The sequence below is a fragment of the Cololabis saira genome, chromosome 4 (assembly GCF_033807715.1).
Source record: "Cololabis saira isolate AMF1-May2022 chromosome 4, fColSai1.1, whole genome shotgun sequence".
Lineage (NCBI taxonomy): Eukaryota > Metazoa > Chordata > Actinopteri > Beloniformes > Belonidae > Cololabis > Cololabis saira.
Genome location: NC_084590.1, coordinates 25,850,489 through 25,876,985, shown reverse-complemented (window position 1 = coordinate 25,876,985; position 26,497 = coordinate 25,850,489). Strand labels below are relative to the sequence as shown.

The following is a 26,497-nucleotide window of genomic DNA, read 5'->3' as shown; positions in this document are numbered from 1 at the left end:
AGGGCTAAGACCAGAGTAAGTATCAGCAGTGCTTTCCCCTGTTGGAGACAGCTCCTGGACAGCAAAGAAATGATGTGAAACTTGCAATTTTTCTTTTAGACTAGACAGTAAACCGCTGCTGATTTTTGTTTATGTCAAGTTACTATGGCGTCAATTCAGTGCCACATGTTTTGCTCCCGACCACGTCCTGTCTGCCTGGAGTAGATTGACGCGGTGCAGATTTGACTCATTAGGGCCCGAGCACTAACAGTGTGAAGGCCCTATTGTATCTGTAGGATTTTTTTTTTTTTTTTCGACGAAATGAGGGCCTTTTTGCCCCCCTAAACGTGCCCCAAAAGTCACCAAATTTTACACGCAAGCCAGGCCTGGCGACATTTTTTATATTTAATGGTTTGCATTAATGGGCGTGGCCTAATGGCTCAACAGCGCCCCCTAGAAAATTTGTGCCTCAAGCCCCAGAATACGGTTTGACGGACATTCACGAAAATCGGTACACACCTGTATCATGTCGCAACTTAAAGAAAAGTCTCTTGGCGCCATGGCCGAAACCGGACAGGAAGTCGGCCATTTTGAATTAATCATTGATTTTGGCGCAATTTATGCCATTCCTTCGGCAGTTAATGTGGCCCGAACCGTAACGTGCACCCAGGTGTGTTATACATCAAAATGTGCGTATCGATCCTGCGATGATGCGCATTACTTTCTTTCAGTCAAAAGCGTTACCGTGGCGACGATAGACACCCAAAAGCGTGCCCCCCCTTCATCTGATTGGTCCATATTTGATAGTCCCTATTTTCTGCCATAACTTCTGAATGGTTTGACATATAGACTCGTTGGTGGTGTCATCTGACTCGGTTTTGAGTCCTTGAACATAATTGGTGCAAATTAGCCCCGCCCCTTTTCTGATTAGTCGATATTTGATAGTTCCTATTCTCTGCCATAACTTTTGAATGGGTTGTGATAAAAACATGTGGGTGGTGTCATCACACTTGGTGTTGAGTACTTGACCTTCATTGGCCTGAATTAGCCCCGCCCCTTCTTCTGATTAGTCAATATTTGATAGTCCCTATTCTCTGCCATAACTTTTGTAGGGTTTGACATAGAGAGTTGTGGCTGGTGTCATCCGCTAAATGTCCAGGCCTGAAGAATCTACATGCAAGTCATACAAGCGCTTCCACTGCAGCACACCTGAACATGCACAAGGGTGCGAGGGCCCGTTCATCGCTGCTTGCAGCTTTAGTTTCAGAATTGCAACTGTAAAAAAAACGCAACTGAGAAAGATGGCTCGGAAACTCATATAGTTTTAGAAATGATGGCGAGACAAGAAGAGTGGAACTGAGAAAACTGATTACACTCTTGGTTAGCCATCTTTATTTCTTGGTTACAGATTCTATGTTTTGATTCTCAGATGTTGGGTTTTGATTTGCAATACATTGGTTGTTGAATTGACGCCACAGAATTGACGTGGAGGGACTGGGCGCTTTCTTGTTTCTTACGTGACGGTAAACCAACTCACTTAGCTACACTGCCCCCATTTAGATTAGAGTATAGAGTATGATTTTATCTTTTGGCTTCACATAACACATTGTTCCTTTATGTTTATCATCATGGTTGGGACTTTTGATACACTTCTTTTAGTTTGAACTGGGAATTAATATCTGAGAGATAATGAAAGAGACTTTAAACAAACATCTAGTTTAGCCAGAACAAATCTACATTTTGATTCATACTAAGCATTTTGGAGTTAAATGTAGGAACATGCTCCTAGTTTGACTATAGATGGGTTAAATGCAGAGGAAGAATTTCTGAATTGTAGGATTACTAAAGGAAAAATGTATTTTTATTTTTATTTTAAATGCTGTTTGGATGTCAAGGTTAAATAATTCTTATTCAAGTTACTTTCAAAAGTAATGAAAATATGAATCCATGAGATGACTGATTGATATTTGCTGTAAACTCAGCAAAGCAGCTCATAATCTTTTTTCGTAAACATCAAAGTCACTTGTTAATCCAGTTTTCCAAAACCATGGGTGTGCTTATTTGAACCTTTACCAATTTATAAAAATAGACTGTAGTTACCAGAAACATATATCTTTAGTTTCGTTCCAAACATTTTGCCAGCGATTGTGACTGTGGCTTTTGTATTTTCTTGGAAACCAAACCCTCAATAGATCATCTAAAACTATAGAGCATACACACACAATGTAACAAGTATTCAAATGCAATAAATATTAAAATTTCAACACTTTCCACTCAAGCCATCACGTAAAGTGCCAAAAGACACCAGTCTCTGTGCTGCAGTGTGTGAAGTTACAGCAGAGACTCATGTGGCACTTTGTCTTCTCTGGCGTTAACTTGTTGGTGGAGAAGAGAATGATGAGGAAGAAGTGCAGATTCAGCCCAGTCCTTCCTGCACGCTTGTCATCTGCATTTAGTTCTGCTTCTCCAGTAGAGAGACAGGGCTGACATGTAAAGTAATATCCATGTAGACGTGCGGCTCCAGTGGACATGTAACCACATTCCAAGGAGTTCTTTTTGCCATTGTGAGCTGCGACACAGATGGTGAGGCTTTTTAGAAAGTTTTTCTGTCCTCCTTTTTTAGACAATGCACTCTGTTCCTCTTTAAACTCCTCGTAATAACTGTTTGGGTTGTATTGCAAAAGTGCACTCTCTCTATTTGTATAAAACTCTCTCAATTTCAGGGATTGCTCTCGCAGATCCTGCTCTATGGCTGGCTCCCATATCCATTTAAACAAACATGACAACAGAAAATAACACACCATTACTTTGTGGCACCTGCCACACGGAAAGGGATCTTTGCTAAAGTGCAAAGCTTCTCCACAAACTGAAATATCAACACCACCCATTTTAATCTCTTTTTCACTATCAAAAATGGCAGCATTTACTGTTGTGTTGGTCAAAGACAGTTTTCATTGAAGCAGTACAAGATTACATATTTAGCTTATTGCACACACATACATTATTGTATTTAAAAACACCAATTGTGGAGGACAAATATATACATAAAAGTGCATTATATTAAGTGTATTCCTTCTATAAAGTAGTCTTATTCTTTTCTAAAACTTGCATATCCCTTGTCTTACCTCCAAATTGTCTCAACTTCTACTTCTCGGCTCTGGTCTGTTGTTACACAATCAGGCACCGATCCCACCCAGCAGTTTACAGCGTAACCTTAACCTTAACACTGTTTTTTTTTTCCCTGTTTGTATTACGTTTTTGTTGTCGTTTTTTTCTGTATGTTTTGAATTTGAATTTATATTTTTCCCTTATGTGTTCGAAATAAACAATAAAAAAAAAAAAAAAAAAAAAAGTCAGCCCAAGTTGCAATGCAATCGCCGCCTTGTGTGGCAAAAGAAGCTCCAATAGTATATGATGATTGGGACTGGTAGGGTTGCAATTATCTAATAACTTGCCATATGAAGAACTTGAAGACACCTCATCAGATGGAGGTGTATAAATAGACAAAGAGAAGCAGCAGGAGGTTCAGTACGATGCCAATGACTCCGAGCACAGCCAGGAATCTCTCCTCCGGTGTGCTCAGGTATGGGCACTTCAATTCCATGTAAAACACTTGCAAGGATTCTCCTTACCACAAAAATCTACTCAAGTAGCTTCCCAGGTACTCCTACTGTAAGTGATGTGCCTGCTGATAATTCTCTTGAGTTACTTGCATATTTTGGTCCATAATAAAAGTTTAAATAGGGTAAATCCCCGCACCTAATTGGCTAAATTATTCTGAATGGCTCAAAGCTGTCTTGTTGGTTTGACCACCGTGACAAATTTAGCTGGCAGTGCATGTCAAATCTCAAAGTTGTGTAAGACAGTCGAGAACGCTTTACAGGCAAATACGACAAGAGCTCAACTCCAGCTGTCTCAGAAGTCACTAGATATTATCCAACATATACGGGGTGATGCACATGCAGAGGCTTGGCTTTTGCTGTCAGCAGGTGTTGGGTTTGTGGAAATATGTTACGAAATGTGAAGGTGCAGTTTAATATGAACAGTTTTGGAAGTTCAGATGATTTCACCTCTGCAGAGGAAGTGGCAGTAGTACAGGTGTGGAGAAATGCATCTGATGTCCAGTTGAACACACTCCCAAAGATCCGCTGTGCTTATTCGGTATGCAAACTTCAAAGTATATAAATCCTTCAAGAGGAAGGGTGGCGGTGTAAAGAAATGTGAGCTCTGAAAGTCTCTTATTACGTCTTGCAAAAAAGGTTAAGTGACGGAGGTATAAATGTAAACAAATATCACCACTAAAAGATTGAGGATGGTTCCAATGATGCCCAGCACGGCTAAAATTCTCTCCTCCCGGTCATTAGTAGAGTCATCCTCTCTTGCATGAGTGCTGCAGACATAGCGGCTGCCCGGGACCATGGTTACCATCACAGAACCCCACCCCCACAGAGCGCGACGCCTGAGAGGAGAAAAAAATAATACAAATGATTAATTCTGGCACGTATTAGTTTTCTCAAACAGACACTCGCAGACATATCAACGTTTCTTTCAAGCATTTGGACATTTGATATTAATTGGAAGTGTAAAAAATGTTGAAAATAAATGAAGAATGAAATGAGTTTTGGGTTTTAGCCTCCATCTGACCCTATTTGCACAAAAAGTTGATGTTAAGTAGGATTAAAAAAGTGGGTAAATGTATCAAAATGATTTTGGTGTCAAGACCCAACTCAGTTGAAAATAGTTAGATATGAAGGTTTTTTTTATTATGGCCTTCTAGCATGTACAATCACAGCAAAGGTTGGTACACCCTCTTTTAAACCTACTGTATGTTTGGATAGGTTTTTTGTTTTGTTTTTGGTTGTTTGCATGTAAAATTGTCTGATAAAAGTAGTCCTTGCAACATATGCAACCTCAGATAAACCAGATGGTATAACCTTTTTCATAGTGCCATTAATTATTAAACAAAAATTAAGCCAAAAAGAAAAAAGAATGTATGTATGTATGTATGTATGTATGTATGTATGTATCAGTAACTTGAAGTAGTTATTTCCTGTATTACAGGCTCTGGTGTCTTTTTGGAAGAAGTTTGCTCACTCATACATTTAGCTCCTTAAAGGGAACCCTGGCTATTAAGACATGTAGGTCTTAAAAGATAAATGTTGGTATCAATTATAACAATGTGATATAAAAAACCTTTTTGATGTCTTCGTTTTTATAAAATTTGAAAATATAATTTAACTCGTAGGTCGCCATTGTTGTTTACACCGCAATGCACTCTGGGTAATGACGTCAGTCGGTTGCACCTGCTGGCCCCCGTACGCTGTTGTGACTGTTCAACGAGGTAATCCAGAGGATAAACATGTCATCTGTTCAGCCATTTCAATTTGAACCCGAGCGCAAGGTCAAGGAGGAGGACAACACTGAAAACATATCTCAAAACGAGCCAAATGAAGACCAAGAAAGAAAATGGGATGAGGCAAGAGTGGGACAAAATTGTTGGTGTCTGTGCAGCAACTGCGTCTCGATGCCAACAGAGAAGGAGAGCGTTTGTTGTCAAGAGCTCATGTTTTTGTCAGCAGCTGTTCACTTTAAGCTATTGTGTGATAAAACGTATTCCAATATCAATAATTTTGGTGATTATTAGCATCCACCCCTGTCCTATGCTTTATAAATCATTAGGACAGTGGCGCCGCCAGGATTCAATTTCGTAGTAGGCACAGAAACAGTCCGTCCACTGCTCTATACGGCTAATTTCAGGGTCCCACTCGGCCTGAATATTAGACTATCCATTAGGGAGAGGATAGGTTGGTTGGCTATTCAGAGTTCAATAAGTATTTTAAAGATCTTTTTTCCTCAAACAAAACTTTGTAGTGACAAATTGGATAACGTGCGCATGGCGCATTACAGATATGGTGACATTATTATGCGCACCTCCACACAGATGCAAACATAAACATTAAGGTGACGGCGCAAGTAAAAAAATAAAAAGAGTACAGCACTAGTTACTATACAACTATAAAAACACCATAAAACTCATAGGCTAACCGACCACACGTTTCTACTAGCAGATACAAACTCCAGCCAGATGTGGCTCCACCAAAATGATCAGAATAGTTATTAAATTAAATAATGATGTTCTTGCCTATTTGAAGCGAAGTCTGCGCCTCCCCGTTTCGTCAAACTCCCGGGCAAGTCCACTCAGCCTCTTGTCTGTCATGGTAACATCAAACGGTGGACCCAGCACGTACCAAAAATAAATACATAAATCGTTCAAAAAAGGGTACGCACAGTGCGTACAGGATTCCGGCTGGCGGCGCCACTGCATTAGGATATACAGTTTAATGCACTGATAAGATGTGCACGACTTTGATCATTTTTGCAGATCTCCCGTGCATCACAGCACACAAGAACTTTGAGCCAGTTTGCCTCAACCGAGACGTCTTATGGGCTGCCCTCGTCAGCCTCCACGACCGGGAGAGTGCTGCTCATCTATGTTTTACACACCTGTCGCAGTTAAACAAACGCGGCTTATCTTACCAGAGCAACCGAACTACGTCATCGCCCCCAGAGTGCATTGCGCAGGTAAAACATGGCGCCTCCCGCAGGTCAAAATATGTAATAAACATTGTAGATTTTTAAAGCAATTACATTATTTTATGTGTTTCTAACAACATATTTTAGTATAAGAGAACAAGTGTGGCTTATTAGGGCCTACAAGTCTTAACAACCAGGGTTGCTTTTAAAGGGGACCTATTATGAAAAACACATTTTTTCTTGCTTTAACATATATAAAGTGGTCTCCCCTCAGCCTGCCAACTCAGAGAAGGAGGAAAGCAACCAAATTCTGCAGTGTCTGCAGAATTTGCCTGCCATCCAGTGTCATGTGGCTTCTACGAGCCGTTCAGATTCTCCTCCCGTCGTAACATAACCACGGGAGCGATGTGTGAAACCACGCCCACAACTAACTCTGGCCGGAACAAGAACAACAACTCCGCTGGCCGGAGCTTCCGCCGTTTTTTCGTAGCGGTGTATCGTGATGGCGTCTGTTCGAGCTAGACATGCGAATTGCTCTGTTGTTGGTTGTAAAAACCAACACAAGCGATGCTTTGTGCCCTCCCCTGCTACACGTCATTCAGGTAGCCAATCAGCACAGAGCCTCATTATCATAGCCTCCCCGCCCACTCAGAATCCCACATAGATAATGAGGTTAGAGAATGGGAAGATAAAGACATGGCTCAGAGGCTGAATTTCTAATTTATTTAGCAAAAAAATCAAAAGCTTGTTTTTAAGACATTCAAGGCCTGTTAAAAATAGGTATTAGATGCCATAATAGGTCTCCTTTAAGGTCCCATCAGTTAGTTTGAAGTCAGAACTATGGCTTGGCCTTTCCAAAACCTTCTTTTTCTTCTTTTCTTTTACTTCTCCATCCATCCATCCATCCATCCATCCATCCATCCATCCATCCATCCATCCATCCATCCATCCATCCATCCATCCATCCATCCATCCATCCATCCATCCATCCATCCATCTTCTTCCACAGTAGCCTAAGCAGGGAAGCCCAGACTTCCCTCTCCCCGGCCACTTCTGCTGAAATGCTGTGTCTGGATTTTTGCCACACATAGCACTGGGTATAAAGACCAAACAACTCGGCCATGGTCTCCATCTGTCCATAGGACATTGTTTTAGAATTATTGTGGTTTGTTAGATGCACGTTTGTGAGTCTAAATCAGTCATGCTTCCATGTTCTTCTAAGACAGAAGAGGATTTCTCCTGGCAACCCTTCTAAACACACTGGATCTATTCAGTCCAATGCTAATTCTGCTGTCATGGACTTTAAACATTTAATATACTCAGTGAGGCCTGTGAGGTCTGAGTCGTAGCCCCTGGATTTTTTAATTTTTTTTGGTCTGGTTGCATACCCTGACTTTGATGTAAAGTTGCTGAAAAAATTGATTAAAAAAGGGGCTGCTGAGTTTTTCGCATGGCTTTACCTGAACACAGCACATCCACATTAACCATGAGGTGATATAGACTCTATCTATAGACTTTTTTCTTAACACATCTTCTGCCAGGTTTTTACTTAATGGCGCCTATTGATGCAGACACTGGACCAAACAGGTTTGGGCCAATGTTAGTATTAAATAGGGTTTAAATGAAAATTCAAAACAAGAAATGTAAATTCTTTTTTCAGTGTTTTCAGCATCTGCTTCTTCAGCAAAGAGAGTATAACCCATGATGAATCAACAAATGTTCAAAGTGTTCCGTGGAAAGGGACATCTAACACAGCCATGCACATGAAAAGAAGACTTTCGGAGAGGTTAATTAATCATGTGACTTTTGTTTATAGTCGACTCAGCAGTTTGCTGTGTCAGCCCTCTTTGCAGTTTACGGTGGCGCTCGGCCTCTTCTTTGATCAACACATTCTCACACCCACTGAAACTTGGCTGGGAGCTCTTTGGTTCAGTTTTATGTGTGCAATATACAGGTATATACTGCTTCCACATGAATTAAGAAAATAACAGTCGGATCCTGCAAGTCAAATGCAACTCATTGATTGATCATCATCAGGTGTGCCCACCATCATAAAAGCAGGGGTATTGTTACTGTAAATGCACTAATTGAAAATGTTAGTGTTTTTGTGCATATTCCCAGTTGTGTAACACATTTAATAAGGATTTGTTTGTTTTCTGTTGGAGCTTGTATTAAAATGAACCAAACTCTGTAGTCTGTGCTAGTAAGTGCCTTACCAGTTTTATTTCTGCACCCATTTCTTCCACTTTATTCTTTGCCTCTGAGCATTAATGCAGATGAACACTAAAAATGGATGTGGCTGGGTGCTGGTAAGGCAATTATCTTTCAGTCCTCTTACACAGTTTGAGAGCATGTGGGCAAAGGGGGGGTTTAGTTCAAGGGTGCATGTGTATATGTGTGAGATGCCTAGAGCAGTGAACAACCCATAATGGAGTGCACTGGTCATTTACCTCTTCCAATTTGTCAGTAATCACTTCCTTCCAGATAAATATAGATCATTGAAAGGTGGTGTTTTAGCAAAATGATCAGCAATCTCCATAAAATGATCCCTGTACTTTGTAAAATCAATGACTAAACTAGAATGAAAGTCAAAAGCATGCGGAAATATAGTCAATACTTTATCGATTTATCTTCCAGTCCCCCCCCCCCCTTGTCATGCCCCTGAGCTCTTGTACAAGCTTGAGTGTGTCTCTATGTTTTCGCATGCGTGCCTTTGTACGTAGCACACAGCACAATCATCCGATGCAGTTTTACCATTCAGAAGTGTAACACAATTGTTTCCAACCCACTTCGAGGGAATGCATGGTTTACCTTAAAAATCAAAGCCATAAACTGCAGAAAAGAATCGACCCGGGGGGGTGTCGGAGAAAACGCCCCGCCAATCATTTGTTTCGTGTCTCCTACTTAATTTTCCAAGTAACTGAAGCATGACATTGATGACTTAATTTGTCCTCAGGCTCAAGAACTGGGATTTCTCAACAGCTAATATAACCAAAGCATATCCGGGAAATTATGTAATTTTGTGAAACCTTGTTCAAGCACTGTAGTACAGAGTTACATTCACAAATGGTTTCCAAAAAATTACAGTATGAAAGAGAAGCCTTATGTTACAGGGCTAGTATTGAGCTCCTGTCCCTGGGCTCAGAGACATCGGAAATGGACCATCACACAATTGAAACATGTATAGTGTCTTGACTAAGGAAGAAGACGGTTTGGGGACTGGACTGGCTTATCTGACCTGATTCCAGAAAGAATGCATTGACAGTTTTAAGAAGGTAAGTGTGAAAGTGAACACCCTGTACTTTTGCACACTTTCAGGTGTGATTGCAGGAAGAATGATGCAAAGTAACAACTGAAATGCTTCATTTCTTGTTATCGTTTTAATGACAGAATAACTTTTAAATTTGATGAGAAGGGAAAAAAATAGAAAGACCTAAAGGCGTTACTATTCCTCAACTTTTTTACCAGATCAGCTGCAGGCCTGAAATGCAACAATTTATATCTATAAAAACAGTTGAAGTATTATAAGTCACTTTTTCTGATTTTAAGCGGCATTATGACTACAGAATTCTCCCCTACAGTCATAAGCTAAGACATCAGACAGCTGCCACTTCAAATGTATATCAAGATATTAAGGAGTGCATTGCCTTTCTCTTTCACTTTGTCTTACCTCTTTTCCTCTCCCTTCATTTAAGAACACACATCATAATGAACTGCAACAACTCAAGCGTTTCGTCAGTTCTAATTAATATTTGAATGCATACAGTATATTAAAACCTCTACTTGTCTTCATCGCTGTAACAAAGAGCAAGAAAAATCCCATTTGATTAACTCATACTTTTTTTCCCCCTCTCTTATCTAAGTAACCAAAAACCTAAACAGGTTCAGCGTTATCAATTGGTTCAGCTTTTCTTTTCATGCAATGGAACCATTGCACAAGAATAGTCAGGAATATGTTATGAAAGCCTTTGTAAAATGATCAAAACTTCTGCTTCTGCTTCTTATTCTGCATATTATTGCCTGCATTTCACACATTGCAAGGATTCTGACATAGTCTTAAACTAAACAATGAGGTCAGTCTTTGCAGTGCAGCACAAATTTGCTGTAGCACTGGGGAATCTACCACTGGTTTACTTTGAACTTGCAGATTATTCATCATAGCTGGTGCTAATAGATACCTTTCTTAAATTATATGTGGTCTGAATTCACTTCATATGGTGCGGTGTCCATTACTCTGGGACCGTGTCTTTGAGGTCACATTGCACATCACTGCCAAGAATCTCATGGAAAATATCTTAAATGGATGGATTGAGTCTTGTCTGATGCATATTTTAAATCCCTGTAAATCTCTGTGAGTTAGAAGGGATCCTTTTTTTTCCAACTATTTTTCTTATAGATACATTTCAGCATTTTCTGAACAGCTGCAGCCGAGACAGGAAGTTTTCATTTTACTGAAGGATTATTTTGCAGGTTAAGATGTGTAGCGTAACAAGCTTCATGAATAAAATAGTTGGCTTTATGTATTATTAATGATGGTCTACTGAGATAGTTGGTGGAGCTTGCTGGAGAATGATGCACAGTCTGAGAGGAGTAAGCAAGACATCAAAGGCTGAAGCTCAACAAGGAGAGTACTCCACCGGCATGAATATGATGCTGTTATGCAGCTCTGTGCTGGTATTTGAAATAACTGTGAAATGTTTGAAGTCTACCTTTGATTGGAGTCTTGCAAAAGCTGTGGAAGATGGATCACAGGATTGCAAACTAAAGTTATACAGATTTCAAAGGGTAATGGCACAAGTGGCACAATAGTTATTCACTTTTATTACCTCTCCAAAACTCTCTGGGTCCGGTAGATCACGCAGCCTAAAACTTTAATTGTATGTGTGGTATGATGAGTACTGTGCTTCGCCTTCATTTCCACTCTGCTCCCCACTCAGTCTGCTGATATTGGTTACCTCCTTAAACCAATTGGACACATTATTGCCAAGTAACGGACATAGAGGATTCAGGGCTGTCCCTATGTAGGGATACATACTGTATATGCGCTGGGTTAGGGCTGCACGATTCTGGACAAAATGAGAATCACGATTTTTTTGCTTAGAATTGAGATCGCGATTCTCTCACGATTTTTTTCCAATATAAAATTTATTGCACTTATTACTTTAACTTTGCAACAGCTGAACAAAAATATAATAACAATAAACATCTCTTGTCTTCTTTACACAAACCTTTGAATAATTTAAACAATAATAACAATTTTGAACAATATTTGTTCCTCCCTGAGTTGAACACCCTTTCAGAAAGGGAACTTGTAACAGATCCTGTAGTTCTGAGGCAACAAATTATTCCTCTGGCTGCTTTTTGCTGTAACAGCTGACATTGAACATAAAAACAATAAACATCTCTCTTGTCTTTAAATAATTTTAACAATAACAATTTTAACAATATTTATGTGCAATATGTGTCAGGTGATGAGGAAGGTAGATGTTTCTCCAAATGTAATCCACAATCATTAACAAAATATAACAAACATGACAACATGATAGTTGACCATGACAGGACTACAACAACCTAGAACATAGGCCTAGTCCTTTTTTTATGCAGCCATCTTTAAAAAAAAAAAAAAAAAAAAAAAAAACATTTTTTTTTTTTTTTTTTTTTTTAAATCGTCGTCATTTGGAAATGAGATCGCGTTCAAGCATGAATCGAGATCGCAATTTTTTAACGATTAATCGTGCAGCCCTACGCTGGGTTGATGTTGGAGTTTAAAGGATCAATCTGTACATGCAGATTCTATTTGAGTGAACAGAAAACTGTTTTGGAAAAGGAAAGTAAAGAATTATGAGCTCCAGGTATGAGCACTCTTCCAAAAGTTTAAGAGGACTCGGCTAGGGAAAAGTCTGATCCCTGCAATCTTAGCTGCCCTAAAAAGCAGGCCCCAATGATCTGCTACTGTTGTGCTGTCATTTAAGTTGTCTTTGTTATGTATGTCATTTATTTATTGTTGGGGTTGATGAAATGTACTGCAAGTGAAGACAAATCTCCCTACAGGACACATAAAAATAAATCTAAATAAATCTAAAATAATTTTTTAACTTTTATTAACTGCTTAATAAGTTATGCACCTCTTAAAATGATGGCTAGACAGCCATCAGCCAGAAAACGGATTATATTACAGTTTAGGTCAATTTTGAACTTTTGAAAGTCAGGAGAAGCATAATATTAGACCTTTTTGTTTAAGCATTCATTCTGCTCACAAGTAGCCTACAGTATCTCTGCAGTGACAGAAAAAGATACAATTTCAAAGATAAAAGTGTAACAGAACAAAGGAAAATCAGAAAAAACAAAAACATTCCCTCCTCCTCATCCTGTTAATTTCCTTTTCTCTTCCCTTTCAGCCTCATCTTAAAAAATCCTATCATGTGTGTTTTCTTTTTGCTGCACATTCTTGTTTTTTTTTGTTGTTATTTTTACATGTTTTATAAAATGCTATGTTTTCTGAAGGTTTGTTTGACAGTTGCACTGTTGCTTAGCATGTGACTAACTATGCTAAGTTTTAATTTGATACTGTACCTTAAATGCTGCATTTTTAGTTGAATTCAACACGATGTATGCGATGGCCGTGTCACAGAATGCGATGGTTTAACGATGGAGAGGTTTTAGCGATGGAGAGCTTTACAGAAGTATGCTACAGTGCTATGACAGTTGCTCTTCAAATCACTGTAGCCTACATGAAACTAGTTGTATATTGGGACAAAGATAATGTGATATATATTGGCATGGACCAAAAATTGCATTTATTCACTGTGCTAAGGGGACAAAGTCCTGTGATCAAGTGTTTCAAAAGGAGCTGACCTGATTTTATTTCAACCATCTCATCAAGCACTAAGTCTGGATTGTGCTTGAATTATCATTATTGACATGAACTGACACTTTAAGGGGCACTTGAATTTATACAGACTGACAAGACATGAAAAGACATCCCAATAGCCTTGACGAGTCCTGTTTGCTGTCGAAGACTTCAATGCTGCAGCTGGAACTGATGGCTCTGACAGAGCTGGCAGCACATTTTGCCTAGCCATCTCTGCCAATCATAGTTTAGCCTGTTTGTGTATGTGTTTGCTCATATATATATATATAGCTATATATATATATATATATATATATATATATATATATATATATATATATATATATATATATATATATATATATATATACGAGAGAGAGAGAGAGAGAGAGAGAGAGAGAGAGAGAGAGAGAGAGGTAGATAGATAGATAGATAGATAGATAGATAGATAGATAGATAGATAGATAGATAGATAGATAGATAGATAGATAGATAGATAGATAGATAGATAGATAGATAGAAAGATAGACAGACTTTCCTTTACTAAAATAAATTATTTAAACTTGTTATAATGAAATTAAACATCAAGGGATATATGACTTTTTTTTTTACTTCCATGCGTAGGCTACTAAAGGTAAGTATCCCATATCTTGTTTCTACGTAAGAACCAGTGTAATATTGATCTTTAACAGAGCGAGCAGTCATAAGCGAACTAAGCGCCGGCTTTGGACCCTAAGGCCACTAGGGGGCCCCCAAGAGCAATTTAAAAAATAATATTGCGTTCCATTTACCTCGGAAGTCGGAACTCGGAACTGGGAATGACGTCACAGCCGAGTTATCAGCGTTCCAGTTACAAAGTAGGTAAACAAGTTTGTAGTTCGCATATACCACATAAAAAATGTAAATTACACTATAGCAGTATATATATGCCGAACAATACTTGTATACGACTGATTTAGTGTGACCAAAACTAGAATGAAGTGCTACGAATTTTTACAGAGCTCTCTTATACTGTTTACAACCGGGGCAGCCATCTTGGATGTGAACTCGGGGGTGGTGAAGACTCTCCACTGGGAAATCCCACTTCGAGGGGCGTTCCAGTTGAAAATTTCGACTAGGAACTAGGAAATCCCCACTTCCGAGGACAAATGGAAAGCGGCATAAGTAAAAGTAATTAATCTTTTATTTTTTCCATGCATAAATAATGATTTCGATATGATCGAAGATATATTATTGTACAACAACACAGTTTCTGCTGATGTCGACCTAGTGACTCTTACTGCCTCTGTAGCTAAAGCTGCACCGGTGCCTCCTGCCTGGCAAGAAAAAAAGAAAGCGTAACGCCGCTCCCGCCTCCGGACATGCACTGCGTACCCAAAACACGGGTCGGTACAATGTCGGAAAAAAGGACATATCCATCAGAGGCAGAGAAAAGAAAGAGGAAGAACGAGGAAAAGGAGAAAAAATGCCAAGATGAAGGTATGTTTGCATCATGACGGAACGCAAAAAAAAGATGTTAAAATGCCGGAAAGGAACTGGAATTTACCGGGATACCTTAAACAAGGAAGCCAGGGATAATGATTATTAACGGTTTGGATCCATATGAAATCCCTTCTAAAGAGTGGAGCTCCGAGGAGGATTTACTGCCACAGTTCTGCACAACCGACGTCTTCGGCTACCTTGTTTGCGAGTGTTTGGCAGCAGCTTTGGTAAATGTTTGACTCACCATGTGTTTCAATAAATTAGTATAATAGTACAACATACAGTACATGTTTTGTATTGCTTTACTTTTTTCTTTTCTTTTTTTTTGACCGCTGTATTATGCGGAAGAGGCTCCGAGGCGGGAGCAATATTTTTTGTTTTCCTCGTGGGATTATTTTTTTCCTCTGCAGCTACAAATAGTTAATATTTTTTCCTTAACAAACTAGTTTTATCTGAAGATTGGGATTAATCGCACCGCAGAGAGCTGGCCAGCAACTGCGTTTAGCTCGAGAAGTGGGAATAAAACCCGTGTGAATGATCCGACCCAGGTCTTTGTGAGTGTTTGTTTGTGGTTTACTGTGGAAGGTTATTTTTGGTTGTCGTACAGCTGCGATCCAAGCGAGCCGACGACTCTTTGTTATCTCAGATACTTGGCCTCCGTGGTTCTGCCTCCGAGCAGGAAAGTGGTGAAAAGTTAAACCATTAGCAACCTTTTCCTCACGTCTGTTATGTGTGGAGCTGCTGCACGCCACAACACAGCAACGGGTTACCATGGTTTACAGTAGGGATGGGCGGTATGGACTAAAAAATGTATCACGATAATTTCTGGCTTTTATCCCGATAACGATAAAAATGACGATAAGCATGACTCTTTCTTCCTTCCTTCCTTCCTTCCTTCCTTCCTTCCTTCCTTCCTTCCTTCCTTCCTTCCTTCCTTCCAAAAATCAGCTTTACACAAAAACGTCATCAAGGGGAATTTATCGTTTTTATCGCGAGATGACAAATTCTTACCGTGAGGAATTTTTTTGACGGTATATCGTGAACGGTAAAATATCACCCATTCCTAGTTTACAGAATAACGTAAAGTAACGATTACAAGTACTGGTAGGCTAAGACAAAACGAAGAGGGAGCACGTCTGTACACAGTGCGCAGTGGTCCGAAGAGCAGCTAAGGTAGCTTCCAATGTGGCGGCTCCGTCAGGTGATGACGTCAAGACGACCAAGCCCTATTCTCAACTTTGGGGTGGCGGATGACTTCTAGCCAAGTCATTTAAAACAAAAATAGCCTATAAATGCGCAAAATCAATGTAGCTTCCGACCAGACTTTAGCAGGAGGAAGAGCGGTTGGTCTCAGACAGGAATTTTATTAACTAAACTAGCAACTAAAAACCAGTTGCTGTCGTCCATACACCAAAACAACAACAACAAACCTGTCTTAAGTCTCATTTCTGCCCCTCTCAGTCATACATTCACAGAGCAAAGGAATGTTTTTTTCTCCCCCAGTGGGGGAGAGAAAAAAGTGTTGTTGTTCTTTCATGTTTAAGCTTAATTTGTTGTTGCACATTGTTATAGTTCTTTTACTCAAAAAATCAAAATCCGACAGCACTCACTGTAAGTACAAAACTTTTAATGCATAGTTAAATCACTGCACAGCAGCAGAGAATCGGACGCGTTTCAGCTTACAGCCGTCCTCAGCGATGAATGATTAAGTGGGTGTCTCACATTTAACAGAAGCCAGCTGACTCTGATCGACTCTCATTGTTCTTGCACTACAACGTATTGTTGCACATTGCTGTTGCACTTTTTTGAAACCAAAATGTTGGAACGTTGTGTAAATCAAACCCAGGCCAATCTTCTGTCAATCATTCGTATTATTATTGCATTGGTATTACTTCTGTTTCTGATTATTTTACTTTTGGAAATACAGCATCAGCATCATTTCACAAAGTGTAATACATACCTGTGTAAAGACATGTCTTGCCGTAAACAACAATGCCAGAGCTGCTTTGAGTTTATTGTAGGTGTGTGAATGATCAACAATCAATATTGGCTGTAATAGGGGGACCTAAAATCTAATTTTGTTTAAGGACCCGATGCCCTGTCTTTAATAACAGTTTTCCATTTAAATGTAAATACAGATCTGTGTTCTGAAGATGGCTGGATGTGATTGGATGTGGAGTATATGCACAGGCGTTTCATGACACGTCCAGCTGCATGCACCTGCATAATACTCTAATGGACTTTTTCTGCTCTTTAACTGATACTTTATCACATATACCGTATTTTCGCGACCATAAGGCGCACATTTTTTTTTTTTTTTTTTTTTTTTTTTTTTTTAAATGTGCCGGGCGCCTTAAGAAACGGTGCGCCGTGTCTATTACCTGAATTACGGTAATGTGAGGCCGGCCACCATGAGAACGGTAAAGGGAGAAGGGGGCGGGTGAAGCCCCCGTGAGTTACGACGTGAATGAGACTCCACTGAGCTGTTTAATGCGTAAACAGATGATAAAGACTTTTAAGGATTTGCTTGATGTGTAAAGTGAAATAAAATACAATCAAACTAAGTTTTGCTCCGCTCTATTTAAATAAGCACACGTTAAAGGTTAAAGCCTCGTGATGCGCGCTGCTGCAGCCGACTTCCTGGTTCCCAAAGCGGTCCGATCGACCTGGTTCCCGGCAGCTTTGCGAGCAGAGATTTCTGGGGTCTGTCTCAGGTCAGATCAGCTTCACACTCCGAGATTTGCAGCCAAATCTGTCGGTTATAAACCCGGTACCGGATCCCGACATGCGCGGGTGTGTATTCGCGGCGCGACACACAGATTCTCATGTATGTGGTGCTGGACTGGCGCAGCTGATGGACAGAAACCTATGGGGATTTTTAAAAGAAAAACTTTGCATAAGACGTTTCCAGCCGGAGTCATTATAAGGACGAATGAAAAGGGGGGGCTGGATGAAGGGATGATGATCAAGAAGCTGATTCCAGGTCTGGAAATTCGGACTGGCGCAGCTGAATCAGCGGAGCTCGTGTCGGATACAAACCCCGGTACCGGCTCCCCGACAGCGCGTGTGTGAGCGGGTCCAGCGCGGCGGAGCGGAGGAGGACCAGCGCGGCGGTCCCGGGACGCGGGACCCGGGACCGCCGCGGGACCAGCGCGGGGTGGGGGGGGCGGACCGGGACCGGGACCCGGTCCAGCGCGAGGGAGCAGACGGGGAGCGGACCCGGTCCAGCGCGGGGGGGGACGGAGCGGAGCGGGACCGGGGACCGCCGCGGTCGGGATCCGCAGCACAACGGGGTATGAAAAGTTTATTTAGTCTTGTGCTTGGCTGCCACGCTGATGGACAGAAACTGCCGGCTATGGTGATTTTTAAAAGAAAGGCGTTGCCTAAACAGACTTTTCCAGCCAGAGTGAAATGAAAAGGGCTGGATGGATGAGGAGATGATCGGGTGGCTGAGACAGGTTTATGTGCAGCGCCCCGGTGGTTTTTTTAAATTCTTTAATGCAGAAACAGAATATGAACCTTTGAAGGGTTTGAATGATGTGAAAAGTGAAATAAAATATCAAACTAAGTTTTGCTTCCGCTCTGTTTTTAGCGCGTGTGTGTTCTGCAGCGCGCGTGTGTGCAGCTCCGTCTACAGAGACGGCGCCTTTTGGGTCGGTGCGCCATATGTGTGTTTTAAAACCAAAAATTACACACAAAACTGAGGGTGCGCCTTTCCACACAGTGCGCCATATGGTCGCGAAAATACGGTATATACTTTTTATCACGTGTGTGTAAATACATCTGTATACTTACTGCAGTCACTCTGGCAAAGACTTATATCACACATTCACTTTTCAACACAGTCTGCCCTCACGTTTGAGCTGAATTTCATGGCTGAAACTGATGCTGTGAACGAGCAACTCACAATGCAGAGATTTTTCTACTTCTTAAATGACTAGAGATGCAAATGAAACCATCACATCAATAGTACCACAAGACTGACAGCTGTTTCTCATCAAAAATAAACAACTCATCAGGTCATTCAATTTCAAGTTCTGTTCATTTGAAAACCTTATTCTGAAGCTTTTGCTCAAATTAAAACTCAGTTTCCATGATTGATTTATCTTATAATTACATTTCAATTGATCTAAAAATGACAAAGAACTCAGTGTGAACGAGACAATACTCGTTATCAGCATAAACCTTATATCTTTCTTGGACTGGAGTTTTGGCTAATTTCTTTCGACAACGACAACCTCAAATCTTCTTCACCCTGTAGGATTTACCGCAAGCTTATATATTTCTGGTTTGCGGTTTGTTGCCAGTGAATTGATATTGTGACATCCCGGTTTCCTGCTTTCATCACGTCTGGGCTGAGACTGGCAGATGACCTTTCTTGCATGTTGGGCAACATCTCACTATTACCCTTAATTACACATCTCTGTTCATGTTAATGCTGGCAATGAAATCTTTAGTCAGACAAATAAAACTCAGCTGGAGGCTGAGTTCATTGTAAAGAATTTAATGGTATAATAACAGCATAATACTGGCAGCATTTTATGCAAATATTTCCCTTTTGTTTTAGTTTTTTGCTGTTTTTTATGTTTCTCTTTTCTTTCTGGTCACTGTCCATATGGATAACTATTGATCTGATGATCATCGCAGAAAAAATATGCAGTTGCACAAACTGACTCCCAGCCAACAGTCTAGGCTGCGTGAGCAGGCGTGGCAGCTTGGTAACCAGCAGATAAGCGGACTTCAAGCCAGGCCAGATCAGACTCTTACTCAACTTTTTTTCATTAAAGCATCAGACACTAACAAGGGTAACACCACAACTGGCTGCAGTGTCGATCAATCTAATGAAAAGTTTGAAAACCAGAACTTTTATTTGATGTTTAACAACCCCTAGCACCAATATGTTTTGAATTTTTGTGACGGTAGCCAGCAGTCCAGCAACTCATTAACTTTGCGCTGCCACTGGTTGCAACTAACTTTTATTTGCTGATAAAATAAAGATTTTTGAAGCTATATAACTGATCTATGAAATGACATATTATTAGAGGTTTGAATTTAGGAAAAATGTACAATTAGCACGTCTTCTTCATTTCTGTCCCTTTCTTTTACTTGCTTCTCTTGGTCGCCCCTTCCGTTTTAGCAAAAATAACATTTTAATAACATAATATTTCTGTTTTCAAATGTTGTCTTTCCTTGAGGCTTAAAGATAAACCTTGCCTGGCAACAAAATCATTCTTTTTTCTGACTGGCCGATAGGTTGGTAACTCCATGTTCGGTTTCGGTTTCAGCCACAAATTTTCATTTCGGTGCATCACTACTCCAAACAGCTGCTCTGAGCTGTGAGCACTCAGCGCATTGCAGCGTATCGCAGTGTATTTCAGTGTAGTGTGCCTTTTACTCGTAAGATGGGCGGTTGGAGTTTCTATGCAGTGAAGTTAATGATTTCTCAGCGTGAGGAAAGCCGTGTGTGGCGTGAGCATGTAAACTTGTTGAAATGCGTGTGTCTCATGTGAGACTTAAGAGCCAGCTGTGATACACCAACAATTCAGAGATAACCTGTTTTGACAGGCGATTTACAGACGTACTGAACAGTCGCCTTTGGCAGTTGGTTCCTGGTTAAAAATATAACTTGGTTAAATAAATTTAACTTGACTTGAACTTAAAAATAAATGAAAATATCACCTGTGGGCTGTCAAAGCTTATTTAACCGACAGACATTTGCCAGTTTGCTCTCTCCACTGCTGCCGCCTCCTCTCATCCACACAGCAGCTCGGCTGGAGGTTTGTCACACAGACGTGGGGGGGCATAACTAAGTACTTTAGGGACATAAAATGATCTTTTATAGAAAATTATTATTTCATGTCTTATTTCAATGCATTGGGGAGCTTTTGAGCAGAGTAGTTAGAGTAGCATTAAAATTAGGAGGGAGGGGGCACGGTGGCGCAGCCGTCTCACAGCAAGAAGGTCCTGGTTTCAATTCCCACCGGGGACGCTGTGGGTGCTGAATGCGTGTTAAGTTCTCCCATGACTTCAGCGCCCACACCCTGGGTGGGGTTGGAGAAAGGGCCTTTCTGTGTGGAGTTTGCATGTTCTCCCCGTGTTCCCTTGGTAGCTAATGTGAGCTACCCTCACAAAAACATGCAACAGTCTTGTATACTATACATGCCCCTTCTGGCCAGCCGGGGGCCAGATGGGGTGGGGAGGATCTGGCCGGAATAACGTGATCCTTCCAGGCGCTACGTCCGGCCAGAGAAGGCCCAACCTGTCTGGTAAAAAGAAGTGGCCTGTTCACTCCTCAGGTTAAGAAGGGCCCTCACTGGGTTGGTAGAGGATGGCAGTGCCCACGACTGTTACTTAGGTAGGAGCACTGAGTGATATAATGGGGGAAAAAATTGGGATAAAAATAGGAAAAAAAAATAAAAATTAGGAGGGAAACAGGGGGGGGACACGGCTCTTGAGTGGGGGGGCAGCTGCCCCCCCTTGCCCCCCTGTAGATCCGCCCCTGAATTTACAGCAGTTCCCTGCAGTGCAGACGTCTACTTTATCTCATTCGATGCACATCTCATGTTGAGGAAGTCTGGCCTCTTTAGCGCCGATCATGGTTCAGTGTACACTTTGGGATTTCTGTTAAGCAAGACAACACTAAAGATGTCAAGTACATGGTAAACAAATGGAGTGCTATGGAGATGTGTCAAGAGGCTTGGCATCCAGTAATGATGTAGGAGGGAGGGAAGAGTTGATTGGGTCATTGATTTCCACTAATATTGACTGTCTGTTCATTCTTTACAAAGATAAGTGTTTGTATTGGCCTGGTTCAAGCTGCAAATACCAGTCACCATATACAGTATTACAGCACGGGAGGATCCTTTATCCCTTTTTTTTTACACAAACGTGTGCTGAACTGATTTACGTGGTTATGGTGTGGAAGCCAGACCCTTATGACACTTGAATGTTCCCGAGCCTCATTACGAGCTTGGCCGGCCAGCAGTGCTGGAATATCAAAGCCAGCGGCCGTCAAGCGACTGTCACTTCTCCTCAGCTGCAGCCCTGCGTTCTCCGTGTTACTGCGTGTGTGTTTTCATGGTGGGTGTATGAGCTTGTGCGTAAGGAAGAACCAGAGGGACGGGTGAAAAGAGACAAGTGTGTCCTTACTGTAAAAGAGAGTGAGTTCATGGCAGCAAGATCAGCGAGAGAGAGAGAGTATGCACCCTCTCTGTGTCGGGGAAGAAGTTTGAGGGACACAGAGGGATAAGGACTAGAGAAGCAGCTCAGAGTTTTAGTTTTAAGCTTCATCTTTCACTCTCTGACTTTTATTTGAAGGAAAAAAAGGAAAAACCTCATAAACCCAAAGCACCAAAAAGGCAAAGGCTCTGTCAAAAACACATTTCACCTCCAGTATCGCCTCATGAAATCCCAAATTTGTAGTTTTCATTCTGTTTTACATTTTCCAAACAAAACAATTACTTCTCTTCACAGAGGTGAATTTACAGGTTATAACTTGTTTTTATGTGGCAGCTGTCTGGTGCATGCCTAAAATACATAAAGGGCTCAATCATTATAAAACCGTCCCACAGTCAGAGATCGCTTTGATGAGTCCTCTGACGGGGACACGATCTTGTTAATCACGATGGTGATCCCCGTTTTCATTTAGCTCTCTGACTAGACGTCGTGTGACCCACAGACATTGTTATCATGTGACCTACAATAAAGAGTGTGAATCAGCGTGCGGGAGCACAGAATGTCACAACATCTCCCCAAACTCAGTGTCATGTGGATTCATCCGTATCACATGACCTGCATCCTGAAATGCCTGAACTCTGTCCCTGTTAACTGGCCATTTGACCAACCTCCTGAGGGATGATGGTGCTTGGTGGCACACACACTCATACGCACAAGCACACCTTCGTCAGGACACTGACTCACAAGTTTATCATACATGAAGAAATGTGGACTCACCACACATTGCACCAGGGGGGCAGCCAAAGTCTCCTCAGTTTCTCCTCCTTATCCGAGCATGTTTTCAGCTTTTTATTCTTCTTTGTCTTGCTGGTTTCTTTCAACAGCTTTCTCTTCTCCTCTTCCTCCTTCTCCTCCCCCTCCCTGTCCCCCTTCTCACCACTACTGTTCAGGTCCAGCTCTGTCGCTGGTGAGGAGATTCCAGGAACACACACACACGCAAACAGAGTTCTGAGTGACTGAAAATACACTCACACACAGCCGGGTTAAAAGCTCAGTGCAGGATCACACATCCTCGATAGAATCGCAACCAAACGCTGCCCCACATAAACACGCAGCTGGTCTATCCACAGCTGGATGGAGGCTCTGGTGTTGTGTCGATTTGTTCGGAGGAGAGCAGGCAGTTCCTAACATAATGCCTCGATGACATTAACAACCACGTTGACATTATTCATTCAAAGAATCAAAGTAGGCATCTTGCTCATCATAGAACCTGCTCACATTTCTTCTCGAGAGGTCCTCCATGGGAAAAGAAAAAACCTCTGTAATGTGTCACATCTCCTGTTATGAGACCAGAAATGGCTCCAGTCAGTCCAAGACACAATAGTTAAAATGAACGCCTCAGGTGTGTATGTTCATCTCATTGGAGAATGATGCAGAGCAGCTGTCAGAGCAGGTGAAGCGTTTCAGTCCAATGTGCAATCCTTCACTGTTCACTCTCAGAAAATAATAAAATCCTGATGTCTTTGTTTTAAAGATTTCTTAAATAGTGATGTTCTTTTCTATTCCACAAAGAGGTCCATCTCTTCTTTCTTTAGTCATTCCACTCTCCTAAAGAAGTTGCACGGTTTGTGAAAAAGCCTCCAGCATGTCAGGTCGTCCAACGCATCTTGCTCGGTCTTCTGTAAGAGTCCCATTGAATGGAGAACGAGCCGCATTACTGTCCGTGATAAGAGGGTCAAGTGGTCTGTCAGCGTCAATATCTAACAAGATGCTGCTTGGTGTGTTTATGTCACTGATACATTGTCCATGTCCTCCATCAATCTGCATCGGATGTTTCTTTTATCAGTTCAGTTTTTTTCCCCCATGGGTTCAGCCCTCACCGAATGGCTTTGCTTGTATCTCAATTTTCAATCTAATCTGGCCTCCTTTCATTCACGTTTATACACAATTGTTGGCTTCTTTTTAACCCCTTCCTGCGATTCTCTTCCTCTTCTTAGTAAGGCTTCTTGAAGTTTCTTCTCCCGAATACAAATTTCAGTCGTAATCTCTCCCTGCAGGAAGTGACAGTTACTCAGGACCTTTTCCCCTGTAGTAGTTGAAGCAGTTGTTCATTAAGCAGGCCAGTCTGACCTTTTGCAGATCTTTGTCACGGTCCAGCCTGCAGCAATCCTCTGTTGAACTTTATCTCAGCTGATTTCAGACAAAGCTAACACTTATCTTTGAAACTCATCCTCTTCTCTCGTCCCCTGGCAAGCTGATTCACTTGGTCATTGTCTCACTCACTGCCTACTATTATGGCAGCTTCTGACCTCATCCTGTCATTCTTCTGTGTAATGACAACTCAGTTGCAATTTTCTCCCTTATATCCTCATAATTGGTCCTTTACCTCCCTCTACTTCTCCACATGCAGAATAGACTATATTCTCACTGTTGTGCTCTGAGTCATTCTGCCCCCTCTCTCCTCCCTTTTCCTTCCAGAAGCTTGCTAATGTTTCTCTTTTTTTCTTATTTTTTTTTCTTAAATCCCTCGTTGCTTTAACAACACGTCAGGATTCGTTCAGTGTTTCCTTTTATCCCAGGCACCAGAGTGATGGCTTTGCATCTTGCTGAGGCAAACAGAAGGACAGCCTGTGGATGGAAAGTCAAGCAGAAAGACAGAACAGAGAGAGAGAGTCACACTTCACCCAACAGACACAGAAGCTTGCTTTGAAATTCTTGTTTGCTTTTTTAATGTGCTCACTGTGTTCATTAGTCTTGCAGGAGGCTTAGTCTTTCCTCTTCTTACCGGAGAAATGTCTCTTTTTGGCTATGGCGCAAGTTCCATCTGTTTTTCCCTGTCCTTAGAGCTGGTTGCTGGTTCTTCAAGTGCACAGTTGTGAAAGTCTGGACAAAAAAACAAACAAAATACAAAACTATTGTAAATGCTCCCCAACAACACAAAAAAATACAGATAGACACTGAAAAGGAAACAGATGAACTAGAGAAGAATGATGTGCATTAAAGGAGGAGATGCCCTCAGGAGCTATGGAAGTGTCAGCAGAGGAGATACTGATGGAGAGAGGAAGCAGGGAGGATGAAGAGAAGGATGGAGGAGGGAGCTTGTGTGGGTGGAATAGAGAGAAGACTGAAAGATATGGAGTGAAGCAAAAGAAGGGGCTTGCTGGGTAATAAGGGAATGGGAGGATGTGTAGACAGAGGCACATGGATGGATGAAGGGTGCACTGTGGATGGATGGAGAGAGACAAAGATGGACATACGCATGAGTTCATGGATGGATGAGCAGTTTGGCAGGTTGATTGCTGTCTTCCATGACATCCAGAAAAGCTGCCATGTTGGACGTAGGGGCCCATCCAAGTCTCTGTGAAGCAAAACTGTTAGTATTCAAACGACTGTCCTTCAGTATTTCATTCATTTGTGGCTGTTTGATGTTTTACCTGGATAAGGATCCTGCCGTGCTCTCTGACAATGCACTGCGCCTCCCTTCTAATTTCTACCCCTCTCATCGCTCTCTGTCTGCTGCTGCAGCCTCACTCTGTGCTATCACTAAAATGCAGCAGCCCCTTCCTACTCCCCCTCCTCCTCCTCTCTGTCTCTCCCACCACTCTGTTTCCCTCATTTCCCTACCTCCTTTACTCCCATTCTCCCATTCTCTATATTTGTCCTTCTCTGCTTGCATCTCTCTCCCACTCTCTCCTTCTATCTCATATATTCAATCTTTCCATCTTCTGCCTCTGACCCCCCCATACTTCATCACCACCTCCCTCTCGTTCACTATCCTACTCTTGCTTCTTCTTTTTCTTTTTACCCCTCCCTCTCAGAGAGAAGCTTCGAGAACACAGTGGACACAGTCCGAGGAGAAACGCTCCCAGAACATGTGAACGCCATTCATAACTCTGCTACATGAATAATACACACAAAGATATTCATATAATCTCATATTCATGCACTTGTGAAGAACCTTCACATGGGCTCTCCCGCTCCATACGGCTGACAAAAACAGAACATCTGACTGGAAAATGAACGTATGTGTACCTATGCAATGTCTATAGTGCAGCCACACATGCTCCAATGCAGCAAAGGGAGCACATTGCTAATAAAAGAGACTTTCTGCAGAGTGAGAAGCAAACCAGCAACACTGCAAAGAAACTATATTTAGTGTAAGTTCACATCACTGCAACAATTGCACACATAGTATATGCATTTGCACAAAAAACGTTTTTAAACCCTTCGCTATTATCAGGATTCCTTTTTATTTTTATCATAAATTTTTTTTTTTGTATATGGTTTATGATGATAGTCACAGTCTGACTAAACTAAAAGGACACAGTTTTAATGTCACTTGTAATTCATGCTGAAAAAAGTAAGCTGACTTATGGAACCCCTCCATTAGCCTGGATCAAAAGTGCTTATGAGCCTTGTACAACAATGATATAGTAAGTTTAAAAAGTTCCTCTTGACAAATCTGTTTACATAAAC

The 26,497-nt window shown here is 41.3% G+C and overlaps 1 long non-coding RNA gene across 3 annotated transcripts; it reads right to left on the bottom strand.

Annotated features, from left to right (window-relative positions):
• Positions 1–3,298: 3,298 nt before the first annotated feature.
• Positions 3,299–25,558, bottom strand: LOC133442332 (uncharacterized). Of its 3 annotated transcripts, none has more exons than XR_009782545.1 (5): positions 25,456–25,489; positions 25,279–25,379; positions 24,762–24,904; positions 22,799–24,649; positions 3,299–4,438 (listed from the first exon to the last, which is right to left on the bottom strand). It is a non-coding gene; the product is annotated as an uncharacterized LOC133442332 (long non-coding RNA). The 3 variants fall into 3 exon arrangements; XR_009782546.1 differs by having other exon boundaries at positions 24,807–24,904; XR_009782547.1 differs by lacking the exon at positions 25,279–25,379 and having other exon boundaries at positions 25,456–25,558.
• Between the last annotated feature and the right edge of the window lie 939 nt (positions 25,559–26,497).